Source organism: Vespula vulgaris, chromosome 21 (genome assembly GCF_905475345.1).
Source record: "Vespula vulgaris chromosome 21, iyVesVulg1.1, whole genome shotgun sequence".
Taxonomy (NCBI): domain Eukaryota; kingdom Metazoa; phylum Arthropoda; class Insecta; order Hymenoptera; family Vespidae; genus Vespula; species Vespula vulgaris.
The window spans coordinates 3,450,304-3,464,095 of record NC_066606.1 but is presented as its reverse complement, the minus strand read 5'-3'; the positions used below and the strand labels follow the sequence as shown (position 1 = coordinate 3,464,095).

The 13,792-nt window shown below is 30.1% G+C and overlaps 1 long non-coding RNA gene across 2 annotated transcripts in view; it reads right to left on the bottom strand.

The window, feature by feature from the left end:
• Nucleotides 1–13,792, bottom strand: part of LOC127071401 (uncharacterized) — a 210,533-nt gene that overhangs the window by 120,515 nt on the left and 76,226 nt on the right. The gene's annotated exons all lie outside the window — the stretch shown is intronic.

The following is a 13,792-nucleotide window of genomic DNA, read 5'->3' as shown; positions in this document are numbered from 1 at the left end:
AGATCCTAACTTGATTCTAATCTGTCTGATGGTAAATGTTACTCTGAGCAGATGTGCAGACGAAACAGCTGCAGTTTATAGCTGTAACTAGTGATCGTATCTAAAAGACTTCCAACAGAAATATATAATGAGTACTTTGTTCGTTTTGATGATAATTATATTCCAATTTAACTGAACAGTTTCGAATATTTGATTAGTATTTCGAGAAATGCAAAGCCATATTTTCAAATAGAACTCGAACCCAATAGAAATAGATTCAAAACTCTTCGTAAGTATTTCGAGAAACTACTTCCAAGTATGTTGGAAATTTAGTCGAATAGATTAAAATCTTTTACGAATACTATGATCAAATAATGAGACGATCGTCAGCTATAGTCTGTAGGCACATATAGCCGTCATTATATTTGAAGGCACGTATAGTTTATCATCACATAACTTATAGCTTGTGATATGCTTTTGTTTTTTATGAATTCAATTTTCAGCAACCAAGATCGAAATATGTTAAAAGTTAGGAACGCAATACAATGTTTAAAGCTATGATAAGCTATTAAAAATTTATTGATACTTAATATATAAGTATTGTGAAAGTTACGAAACTTTTTAACATATAACAACATACAAGTACATTTCCGGATCAACAGATACACTTAATAGAGTTAGAAACCAACTTATATATAAGGATAACATTACGAGTATACTGATTGAAATTTCATTGGTTTTGAATAATAATCAAAAATTGATGAAATGAAACTTAGTTATTGAAATTGATTCAGATTCGTAAGTACTTATTGACTTTAATCCAATCATTAATCTCCATACTCATTCTTTCAGTTCTTATTCCTTCCATTCAATCTCACAACTTTTATCTAAAAGAAATTTTCTTTCTTTTTTCTGTTGGACTTCTAGCCGTATTTATCTTTTCTTCGAATACTATTCGTGGGATAGATTCTTGACCTTGACCACATCCCCGTTCTCTTTATCCGACGTTTTCCTTGACGTTGTCCTTTTCTCTCTTTTCTTAGATCTTCCTACCTGTAATATTCTTAGTTTCGAAAAAGACATACGAACCATTCAATTTTTACAAAGAGCACATTCAGAAAATATCTGTTTGAAACAATTGGTTTGAGATAAAATTGTTTCGTTTATTTTAATGATAAATTCGAATAAGTTCGAATCAGCTTGTTAGTTTAAATCTCTTGCAAGTCTTGATCGTCAATTCACATATTTCAAAGTTTTGAGAGTTTTGATTTATTACGGAAGTTTTATTATCATTAAATATATTACAAGCTTTATAATTACTTTTATTGAAGCATTATAATTGACATACAATATTGAAGAAACTCCAGAAACTTCGAATTAGCGGAGATACATTTATTTACTTTTGGTTTTCCAATTTTATGCTATTGTTTTGATAATGTGTTTGAATAAAATGCAAACAGTAAATATATTTGACTAGAATATTAATATTAATAATAATAAGAATTAAATATATATATAATGTTTTCTAAGTACTGTGTTTCTAAGTTTCTAAGTATTAATATTCTCAAAGCTAAGTACTAAGTAAAAAAGAAAGTGTTATGTCCAGTGTATGGTTTTCTTCAGTTATGCTCGATATTTTCCATGTTGAAATTTAGGAATCTCTAACTTAAATAGAAAATGGACAGATGGATTCTACGATTTTCGAAATTAATACGCGGTATCTTATTGTGACATTGTCAACCCTTCCAAATTCTAAGTATTTTTGGATTTATTTATGCTCAGGATCAGCTATGGATAAACGATTTAGATTCCCAGTTTCTTCCCTTCTAAACATCCACTTCGAAAGTTTTTACCAATTGTGGAGACAGTCAGATCTCCATTCTTGATGCAATAGATCTTCCGTTAAAATATGAACTAATCAGAATACTAGTGCTGAAATTATTACTCAATAGGAAGTAAATCAATGGCTAGTAGGTCCGTAATTTAACAAATTGTAACCAAAAATTGTTGGCTTCACCGAATAGAATACAGACTATTCGGTGAAGTCAACAATTAAGTAATAATATCGTATCTAGAAGTCTTTGAAATCAGTACTTAAGCAATAATTCAGTATGTTGCAAAATCGGAAATTAAATAATACATCTCTATTCGACATTTTGTAAGACCAATAATAAGTCTGCTTTCCAAATTTGGTCGAAAGACAAATTAAATTATATTTAGAGATTATATCCAAAAATGAGTGAGTCTTTAATCAGTAGGATGACCTGTATACTTTTGATGACTACTGATTTTGTTCAACTATCCTATTGAGATGAGAAACCACCCTGATGCCACATTTGGAAAGGTAAGCAACTTCAAATTGCATCTATTGAGGCATTCTTTCCCAGCCTATTAATATACCAGGTATTCTCTTATTTCGTCCAATTGTTCTGTCTCGTTTTCCAGTCGCTTGTTTTCGAATTCATTTTCTTCAAGTTAAATTCTACGTAAAGACTTCACAGTCTGATCAGAAACTAATCAATCTTGAATTAAGCCAGAAGAAGTAACAAAAGTTCACTTTCCAAGTTGAGTGATATGGATATATGGATCCATCGATCTTGTTGCTGTGCACTACCGTTTCAGTATTGTAATTATCGTTTTATTGGTAATTTGTATTTTAGTATAAAAAAAAAAAATTAGTCAAAATATACTTAAAAGAATCACATAGCAAATAGAAAAGATCAAATAAAAATCCATGAATTTTTAGTTAATAATCACCATAGATTATATAAAGGATAAAATATGCCTTATAGATATGCCATGTATAAAAGAATTTATTGCATGCTGAAAGATTTTTAATTTGAATGTTTCATGAAATATTAGTAGAAGATATCGTAGAAATTAGGAAACGGAAGGGAAAAAAATTAGGTCTTTTTTCGATTTCCAGAAAATGTCGGGCGATTGCTCTAGCCATTTGAGCTATCGAGCAACTTCCAGCACAAATTTTCTAATGGAAACACATTTAACTGCTACAACTCGAAATGAGAAGAATTTTAGACTTCGTTCCGACACCCCTACCACAACTAACTCAGTCTTTTTGACAGTGTACGAATATCACTCTCAACGTATGGTACATATATTGAGGGATATTGAAACACATGGAGGGGCCCACCTATTGTTAATTATGGTTTCTTCCTCCACTGGACGTGAACACTGTATTTATATAATGTAAATAATGAATATATAATAATCTCAGGAAAGAGTATATTATGGAAAGAGTATATTATGGAAAGAGTATATTATGGAAAGAGTATATTATGGAAAGAGTATATTATGGAAAGAGTATATTATGGAAAGAGTATTTTACATTGGTTAAAGATAGAAAATATTGTTTGTTATATTGATTCTCCTGACATTTGACTGTAAATCTGAAAATTTCAATTAAAATCTGCCTACAAAAACATCGCGATATATATTACGTTATAACAAATAATAATCTTAAATGAACTAATCACAGTTTTGAGGTAGTTTGATAAATATATAATTACTTAAGTACCTTGGATTAAGTACTATAATATCAGCGTTATGTAGGTAAATTGCACTGGGTAAGATTGGCGAAGGAAGAAAGGAGTGCGGATAGATGTTTGTCAGGCGGCGAGATGAGGAATAATTCCAATAAAAAACTCTGCTTCATTTCTCCGAGAGATAAATGGTTCCATAAGAAAATTTTGAACCTTAAGTTCCTCGACCGGGATTCGAACCCAGGATCTTTCGCTTTCCGATCGAACACTCTAACACTCGAGCTACAAAGACCTATTTTTGAACTGATATCTAAACACCTTTATGTAGATAACAATGTCCTGATATGTATATTAAATTCTATATAATTTAATAAAAAATTATTTTTCTTCCATCATAATTTACCTTTATTATTTATGGCTTTTCGTATTACATATCTATTTTTTATAAATTAATTTTTAATATACATTATATTAATGTGCTCTGTTATAAGTTATACATTTAAGTCGATTGACATTTACGAAAAGTTGCGAAAAAACCCGAGCGCTTGCGAAAATTTGGGATTGGAGTATGTTAAAGTCATAAAAGCGTGGTTGATAATGATCTTTTATGAAGCTTACTATATGTTAGATTTTTACACATTTTAGAATTCAAAATCAAGTTATATAAAATGATCCCAAATATAGTCATTAAAATTTTATTGCTTTTGTGTAGTAATCGGAAATCTAGGAAATGAGATTTGGTTATTGAAATTTACACGACTTCGAATTACGAGAAGTAAATATTGACCTTGATCATCATGCTAACCCTTCCTTTTCTTATCTCTTTCTTTTAACTCTATAAAACCTTCGGGAAGACTATACCTTGAATAAAATTCTTATTTCTTTCTTGTTACGAACTTTTGAATTACTTTAAATAAACTATTATTATTATTGAGATATATTTCAGAAAATCCATAATAGCAAAATAGCATTATTCGTTTCTTTAACTTGTAATACAAATTACGAATGCTTATATGTAAGAAATGAGAAAAGGAAATAAGATAGAAAGAGTAAGTTTATTGCTTAGGCATATTCCTTGTTCACTAATAAAATCGTATTTTGTCAATATAATGTAATATAGTATACACAAAGTATAACAGATACAAAGTAGAGGGTAGTAATTATATTTAAAGTTAAATAAGTTCTAAGACCATTTGAATAATTCACAGATTTTTCTTCATTTTACATTCAAGACGTTTCACTTTGATAATGTAATTTGTACATAAAAAAGAATCATTAGAAAGAAAGATCTAAAATTAAATAATAAAATACTTGGACTCAAGTGCGAATTTTCGAATAGTCAGATACGGGTTCCGTGTTATAATATATAATTCAAATCCGCGGATGGTAGGGTAATTATTATTATTGAATTGAAATTAAACCATATCATTTTGAATATAATCTTGTTATCAAACAAATGATTCTGTTAAATTTTGTAGTGCTGTAAGATTCTGTTACGTGACGGTTACTCTATGAACATCATCAAGGATTAGAAAATTATTAGTTAAGAATTGGAAAATATCGGGGATTAGAAATTATTTCGAAATTTTTATTTTTTTCTAATGTATAAATTGTGTCAAGAGAATAGTTTTCTTTTGAATGCGCTTATTTGTTTTTTTTTCTCTTTTTATAAGATTGCATAGAACAGAGACAATGACCGGCATAAATCTTTAACAGTCACGTTTTTCTATTTCACTGTTCCTGTAGGCCTTGTTTGCAAATCGAGTAGTATAAATTAGTGAGAAGGTATTATTGATATAAAATCTTAGAATTAATTTAACTAACTGTATACGCGAAAATATTAAAATATAAAAAAAGAATATTAAATTATAAATACTAATTAGCATGAAGAGCTTCATGCTATTTAATAGAATATTCAGATACAGAAGTTTAAATACCATTTTAAACTATCTGTAACTAGTTTTCACAATATTTTATGGAAACAAATCGAAGTGATTAAAATCAATTTTTTTGCTACCACAAGTAATTATAGTTGCTTGCCACGAAATTTTCCTCGTATACCACTGTCGGCTATAAAATCTTTCTTATATGTCACGTTCGACTAAAATTGCCAGCCACGATGTTTAGTGAAAAACGATCAGATCGTGTTAAAGAACTGTAGATAAGCTGATAGAATTTACGCAAGATAATGAAATTTGTTGATCTATTAAATTTGAATCAACGACCCATGATTGGTTTTAACTTTATGATTTTCTTTTAATATAATGAATGCACCAAAGCAATCATCATAAAAATTAGCTTCCTTAAAAATAATATCTATCATACAAATGTATGTCAAAATAAAACCAATATTATTCAGTAAGAATCTGCAGAATGAATACATATATAAGGTACGTCATTTATTGGTATATTAGAAACATTAGAAGATCCGTGGAAAAGTAAATCTAAACGGAAGTCATACAGATTGGGATTTTTAAAATATCAATGGAAATAGCTAATCGAATCAAATCTTCGTAAAACTAGATTCCTATGAAATTCTGGAAACAGGAATAAGTCAGTGAATTACGAAAAGAAACGAAATAGTTTATTGGGAAAAGTGTAAATTTCCTGTAATTCAAGTAGAGAATAATAGAGAAAGTATCAAAAAACTGAATAAATAATAAAGAGAATGATGATATTTTTCAAGCTATCCGCGAAGATAATGTTGAAATTAGGAAAAGGAAAGAGAAAGAGAAAAAGAGGAGTTGTATGGAAAGGGTAATAACGATGATTATTGTTTATGAGCGAGTCAGAATAGTTCCTTCGAAATAATTAAATAATCTCATGTGTGTTCTTCTAGAGACTGTATCGATTCCTGGATATTGGATTGATATCTTATATATAGATTACAAATAACTCACGGCTCGATGTGAATTTAATTTCATTCTATATTTATCGTCTGGATTCAGAGCATTAATGACGAACATGTTTTTGAATAACAATTTCTAAGCTGGGACAATAGTAGCAATATCTTTTTTTCAATTTAAGAATTTTCTTAGAAAGTGTCCAACGATATCCTAAAGGTAGATACTCTCAAGAATGCTATTTTATTTGTAAGGTCTTGCGTATGGTTTTCTTCATTCACCCTCGATATTTTCCATGCTGAAGTTTAGAAATCCGTAGGGACCCACTTAAATAGAAAATGGACAGATGGGTTCTACGATTCTCGGAACTAATATTCGGTATCCTGTTGTAACATCGTCAACCCTCCCTAATTCTTTGTACTTTACGATATGCCTGCGCTCAGGATCAGCTACAGATAAACGACTTAGATCCCCAATTCCTTCCCTTTCAAACATTTACTTTGGGGTTCTCCACCACTCACAGAGTCAGTCAGACCCCACTTCTTATACAATAGACCTTTCGTTAAAGTAGCAACCAATCAGAATCCCAGTGTTAAAATTATTATCCAATAGGAAGCAAACCTTCACCCTCGGTAAGTTTCGTAGGCGGTCTAAATACATCTGCAGAGGGGGAAAGTTCGAAGGAGTCGAGCAGAGGAAAACTGTAAGATCAGTCAGTATTTGGTTCTCCGTAAAACCGGTCATTGAATAAATAGTAAGTCTGTAATATGGAAAACATTATAACGAAAAGTTAGTGGCTTCACCGAACAGAATACAGACTGTTCGGTGAAGTCAAAAATTAAATAATACTTCTTTATTTTGAAATATCTAAAATCAGTAATTAAGTGATATTTCAATATGCCGTATTTTATAAAATCGGTAATCGGCAATCTGCATTTTATAAGATCAATAATAAGTCTGCATTATAAATTTGATCGAAAGCTTGATAAATTTATAAAAATACATACAAAAATTGCTGAGTCTTTACTTGATACAACGGCCTGTATCCCTGCCAGGCGTAATGAACATTGTTCTACAATTCCATTGAGATGAAAAGTCACACTGGTACTGCACTTGTAATCAAGGTAAGCAACTTGAAATAATTGCTCTAGTACTGTATTTATTGATGCATTCCCTTCCCAGTTTATTAAGGTATCCTCCTATTTCATGCTATCTTCCTCTACTCCGTTTCTTAGTCTCTCATCTTCGAATATACGTTGTTTAAATTTTCATTTTAATAATGATTTTCACCTCTCGCAACAAATATTCTCAAAACATTTAAAATGTCCGAATATCCATCATTAAACAATATTGTGCTCATATTAGCAGTAATTTCTAATGAAGAAATGATGCTAAACGATGTCTTCATCGCAAATTTTCAAATAACGGTGCTAAACAATTGTTACAACTTTGATTGTAGACAAATAAATATCGCTCAAGAAGAATATCTTGAATTTCTTTATATGTTAATTTATAACTTCAATAACAATTACAGACAATTCGTTTTCATCCTTTTATTCAACCAGATTTTCTCTGGTTGCCTAATGCCACTATAATACTCAAAGCATTGAATTCTTGGTTTCTATCGAAGAGCATATAGCTTTACCAATTTTACAGATTTTTTACAGGAAAATTTCTGAGGATATTACTGCAATGTGTAACCCTCGAAATAAGTGATAACCGATAATTCACATCTTTGAAAATATATTAGTAGCTGGAATTGTTATCTCGGGTAACTGATTTTGAAAAAAATGTTAAACACTCTTGAAATCGTATATTTTTTAGACGCTCGGAGATCCATTCTTTTGATATTCCTGCTTCTGTACATTCGTCTAGTTTTTCGAGTTTTCATGTGTCCTATTTTTCTATTCTATTCTGGTTCATCTACTTTTTGTCAAGAAGGAAAATTATAATTTTCACCGTGTATTAAATTATCACCGTATTGCTTCTCCTCCCAATTTGGCAAATTTGTAGTACTTAAAAGTCGTATCGTCTAATACATGCAAAGTCGCATACTCATCATATTTTTCAGTTAATCTATCAATGTCGACTGATAATACCTTTGCTTTAATTTATTTAGTTGAATCAAATGCCGATAATATTTCATTTATGTCTTTAAAATTTCGTATACTTACCACGCCTTTCTGAGAATAAAAAGATACGTTACTCTCAATCAATGTATATTATTGTTTACTCACTTTTCTATTCTTTTGTTGTCAGTTTCCGTCGTTATTTCTTATTCGTTATGCCTATATCTTTGCCCTACTTTTTCATCAACATTGTTTTCGTATTGACTATCGTCGTCTTCTTATGTTATTGACTTCTGTTGTTCTTTAGTACATCTTATTTGTTTATTTTCTTTTTTCTTGGTGTGTCAGACTCTTACGCGATTGATTCTTCGTCGTATTCTTATTTTTCGTATATTTATTAACGTTATTTTAACAATAATCAGACTATCAGTACACTACGCCATTAATAATGCAGTATCCTGACTAATAAAATAGTATTTACACTTCCGACAACGTTCTTGAAATTTTTATTTATTATATAACGAACTTCCGTAAGAAATTTTCATACGTCCCATATATCTTCGTGATTGATATTCCATTTGTGATAATTTGTAATACTTTTATTAGGGAAGAGTTGATACATAGAATGTAATGAAAGATATAGGGATTAATGTTCTTGCTTTAACTTCCTAATTACGATTGTCTTCCATCCTTGCGGATATACCGAATATTAGTTGTATGTGTCACCATTTCAATATTCCGTGTAAGTTGAAGAGTTCCCATGTAAATATAGATAAACTTCGTCTTCATCTTCCAGATCGCTACGTATTGATGCCAAATTGCAAAATAATTGTTCGATCAATCTTTAGGCAAGTTAGAACATAATTCTGATCAGTTCTACTTTCGAAAAATTAATGAAATTTTGTATAAAAGTGCAAAAAACCAAACACAAAATGATAACATTTTTTTATATATGTCAATTTCGATCAAATTTGCTATTTTTTAAATATATACGTTTGGCCATTTAATCTCGCAATATTGGCCTCGGTATTCCAATTTGTGAAATGAAAATACTCAGGAAGAATATAATAAGATATTAAGAATGATTATTATTGCAATATTATTTATAACGAACTTATTATTTTTTTGCATCAATTTCGATGTAATATTATTTCTTTATGTTTGCTTTTCTAAGTTACTATGCTATTGCTGTATTTCCACGTATCGATATCTCATTCATCTTGTTGCCAAGTACTACAGCCACGGTATTTATCATGAGTTTTAATAGTACACTTTTCGTATGTTACTTATTGTAAAAACAATAATCGAAAAGCATATAGAACGATCAAATGAGCAATAGAAAAAAAACCAGAATAAAATCCGTGAACCTCTAATTATTAAACATACAGAATATATAAAGGAAAAAATATGCCTATAAGTATTTACGTATTTTATAAAATGCTGAAATATTTTAAATTTGAATATTTCATGTGAGATATCGTAGAAATTAAGAAATGGAAAGGAAAAAATTAAGTCTTCGCTCGATTTTCAGAGATATACGGGCGACTGCTCTAGCCATCTGAGCTATCGAGGAACTACTAGCTCAGATTTTGCAATGGAATTAATTATTGCAACTCCAGATGGAAAGAGTTGTGCATTTTTAATCCCCAGAATTGGATGGATGAATTATGGATCCTTTCTTGCCAAAGGACTATGAAAAGAAAGGATTTTTTCTATATCTAAATCACAGAAATGAGTAATAATTTAAAATAGAGATATATATGTCCGAAAATAGAGAATATTTTTATATAGATTACTCTGTATTTACTAGATCCGGAAATCTTTAGCCTAATACAAGAGAATAACGCGTTATTTATAAAAATACACGTAAATAATAAACTCAATTTTACATACTAATCTCACTCTTAATTATCACCATTTACAAACTAATATCTCAGATAGTTACATCTCAGCCATTTTTGTTAGAGGCACGTATGGTGTTTTATTGCTATTTACACGTAATGAATGACATGTGATGGGATTTGTTGAGATGGAGTTGGGGGATATATAGGCGGAAAGATCTAAAGTACTCCACACGAATGTTCGATTTCACATGAAAATTTTGAGCCTTAGTTCTCTCGACTGGGACTCGAACCCAGAATCTTTCGCTTTCCGATCCGTTCGAACGCTCAACCACCGAGCTACGAAGACCTACGTACACAATTATGTATAAACACGTTTATGTACGAAACAATTTTATATATGTATATTAAATTCCATAAAATGTAACGAAAATTTTTTTATTTTTCTGTCCTCCTAACTTAACCTAATCATATATTTCATTAAGTATTGCATGATTATCTTTTAAAAACAAATTTTTAATCAATGAAATTAATAATTATAAGCAAAAATGGACAAAACGTATAAATTTAATCGATTGCGTAAATATGCTATAAATTTTTTACGTTGAAGGGTAAAAATTAGAAGATGCGTTTCTCACGGTAGACCGGCAATAATAACCAATTCGCACGGAGAATTTGATTCTCCGGCTCTTCCTAGTCATTAGAAATGTAGACCCAGGAGTATCCATAAACAAGCGCAGCGTGACGAAAGTCGAAAATAGCTGAATATTCTCAGTAAGATACCGCACGCCGCGTTTCCGGAAGAGAGATACATATGCCATAAAGAATGCTTTGTGAATGAAATTGTAAGAATGTATTTTGAAGAAAAGAAATAAACTTGTTGTTATATTGTGCTTCGTTAAGTGTAGTTGGTCGTTTTGGCTACATAGGAAGGAGGGTTGCTCAGTGATGTTGCAAGACACGGAGATCTGGATGATCGAAGGATGTATATGTATTGCACTTTTTTGGAAACCTCCGATTGAGGCATAATCAATGATATTGATAAGATTACGTTGTCTAATTGTTGAGTACAAATGCTTTTTTCGACTGATTTGATAATTTCTCGCAAATTATCCGAGGATGCAATAATGCATAAGGAAGGGAAATCAAAAGGAAAAAGTTTAAGTAAAAATGCATGGATTGGAGAAGATCCTTATTGGTCGAGGGCGCGTCAGAATAAGTCGTTCGAATTGTTTAAGCAGTCTTTTGTGTGGTCTTTATCCTGATGATCCTATGGATACCTGAGTATTGCACTGACATTTGAAGGATTGCCCCAGAAAATTCCATAAATCCTTTTTTCCAGGAATCTCTTTTCATCGTTGATTTATCTGTCGGTTTGACACATTGTTGAAGATGACCTACTTGACGTCAAATGCCTAAGTTTGGACAAAAGTGGCAATGTATTCTTTATCCACGTGTTTTTTTAGTAACTGTCCAACGAATTTCCAAGGGCAGATATTCTCGACAATGATATATGGTCCTTAGGAGAAAGTACTGTGATTTCTTGAGGTTGCGCACATGTACGTTAACAAAATGAAACATATGTATGTTATATAAGTTTATATTTGAGTCGCATGCCATTTGGAAACAGTTACGGAAGAAGTCGAGTTCTTGCAAAACTTTCGTGGAAGAAACATTCTAAAATTATGAAGGTATACTTAATAAGGGATTTTTTATGATTCGCGCTATATTATATTAGAAGTTTAAGTAATACTTTTCTAATCTCTGCTTATTCATATTTATGTATACGTAACTTAATAAACTATCTAATTTTTCAAATAATATAATCTACAGTTTAATTAATTTACAAGCCATTTCCTACTAAATACATTTTTTGCCTTTATTTCATTCTCTGATATCGTCAAAGCCGATGAACATATTTTAAAGTTTTATTTCACATAATTTGTTCAAATAATAATTAAACACAAATAATGTGTATAATTTAATGATTACGTTAATACAAAACTGTTTAAATACATGTAACATATATAATTTTTTCGTTGAAGGCATAATAACTGAATAAGAAAGGTTCCCTTTTCGTAGAAAAATGGTTTTTTGAACAAAAAGAAATTTTTTATTGATGTAAAAATTTAAAAAATAAGATACTACCAACAGAGAAACAAGAAGATGAAAAACGCACCATTCTGTCTTACATAGTTTTATACATACGTCGTTTGTATTCCCGTAAGATTTGCTTGATTCGTTAAGAGTTAATTTAACATAATGGGCTATGTTAAGGCTATTCATTTCCTTTCGAAGGATGCGTGATATAAGTAACACGTTTGAACAAAAACAAGTCTATTCATGGTACATTGCCTCCACTATGCACCTATCGTATCGATATATAATTTATACACCTCTAATGAGAATATATCGATCGAGTACATATGTATAAAAGCGGTTAGTTTTACTAAGGTGCAAAATCTTTTCGATCTCTCATATTTATACCTCTTTTTGATGCTGGCGTATTTCTGGCAGTGATACGACGACGGTACAAATTTATTTCGGGAACAAAGCACAGAGATTGATAAAAAATAATTAGCACATATAATAACTAGTATATAAATTTTTGACAAAAAACAGGATTATATCGAATGTTTTATCAAAATTATTAATAAACACATATTATTAGTAAATACATATTATTAGTCAAAATTATTAGTAAATATATATTATATTATTTTAATATAAATTATAAAAAACGACGTAACTATCAATATCTAATCACGAGTGCAAATTGTTAACTTTCATCATAACATTATAGTGCAATGATGAAAAATAGGAATAGTATGAATAGGTGAGAAATAAATGGTCAGTGAATACTGTAGAGGAAAAAAGTAATGATAGTACCATTAATGTCATAGACAATTGAAATAACTACGTCTTTGCTCAGAAAGCACCCGATTAACAAGTACACAATAAAATTTTAAGTGTAATAATTTTAGACCATGTTAAATACTTCGGAAATCGTTAAATTAATAATACAATAATAGTAATATTTTAATAAAACAGGTAACAGTTTCTTCATCCATTATAAAATGCTGATCGAACATTATAACGATAATAATCGACAAACTATATAATGATGTCGCAAGAATATCTTTATTATTAATATAAAAGCTTTAATCCCTTTTGTCTATGATTTCTTCAAAACTTATATTAATTAAATAATTATTAAAATTATAGAAAATAAATTATGTATAAATGTGGTCCAATAGTAAATTTAAGCTACTTAAGTTGAGGAAATATTAGCTATAAAAGAATTGTGCTTAAAAGGAGTGAAAGAAAGAGAAAATGAAAGAAAGAAAAAACTTTGATGTATTGTCGATGCAGAACACGCAGTGAGAGTGAGTGCAGAACATTGCCGAACTAATCACACTAATATGAGTACGGATAGTGCGTTAGTAGCGTGCTTCTTACATCTAAGGTGATCCAGGTTTATTATCCATTCTGTCAAAAAAAATTATTTAGTAGTTTCCAACGACATTTAATCTTTCAGCGAATAGATTTCGGTTTGATAC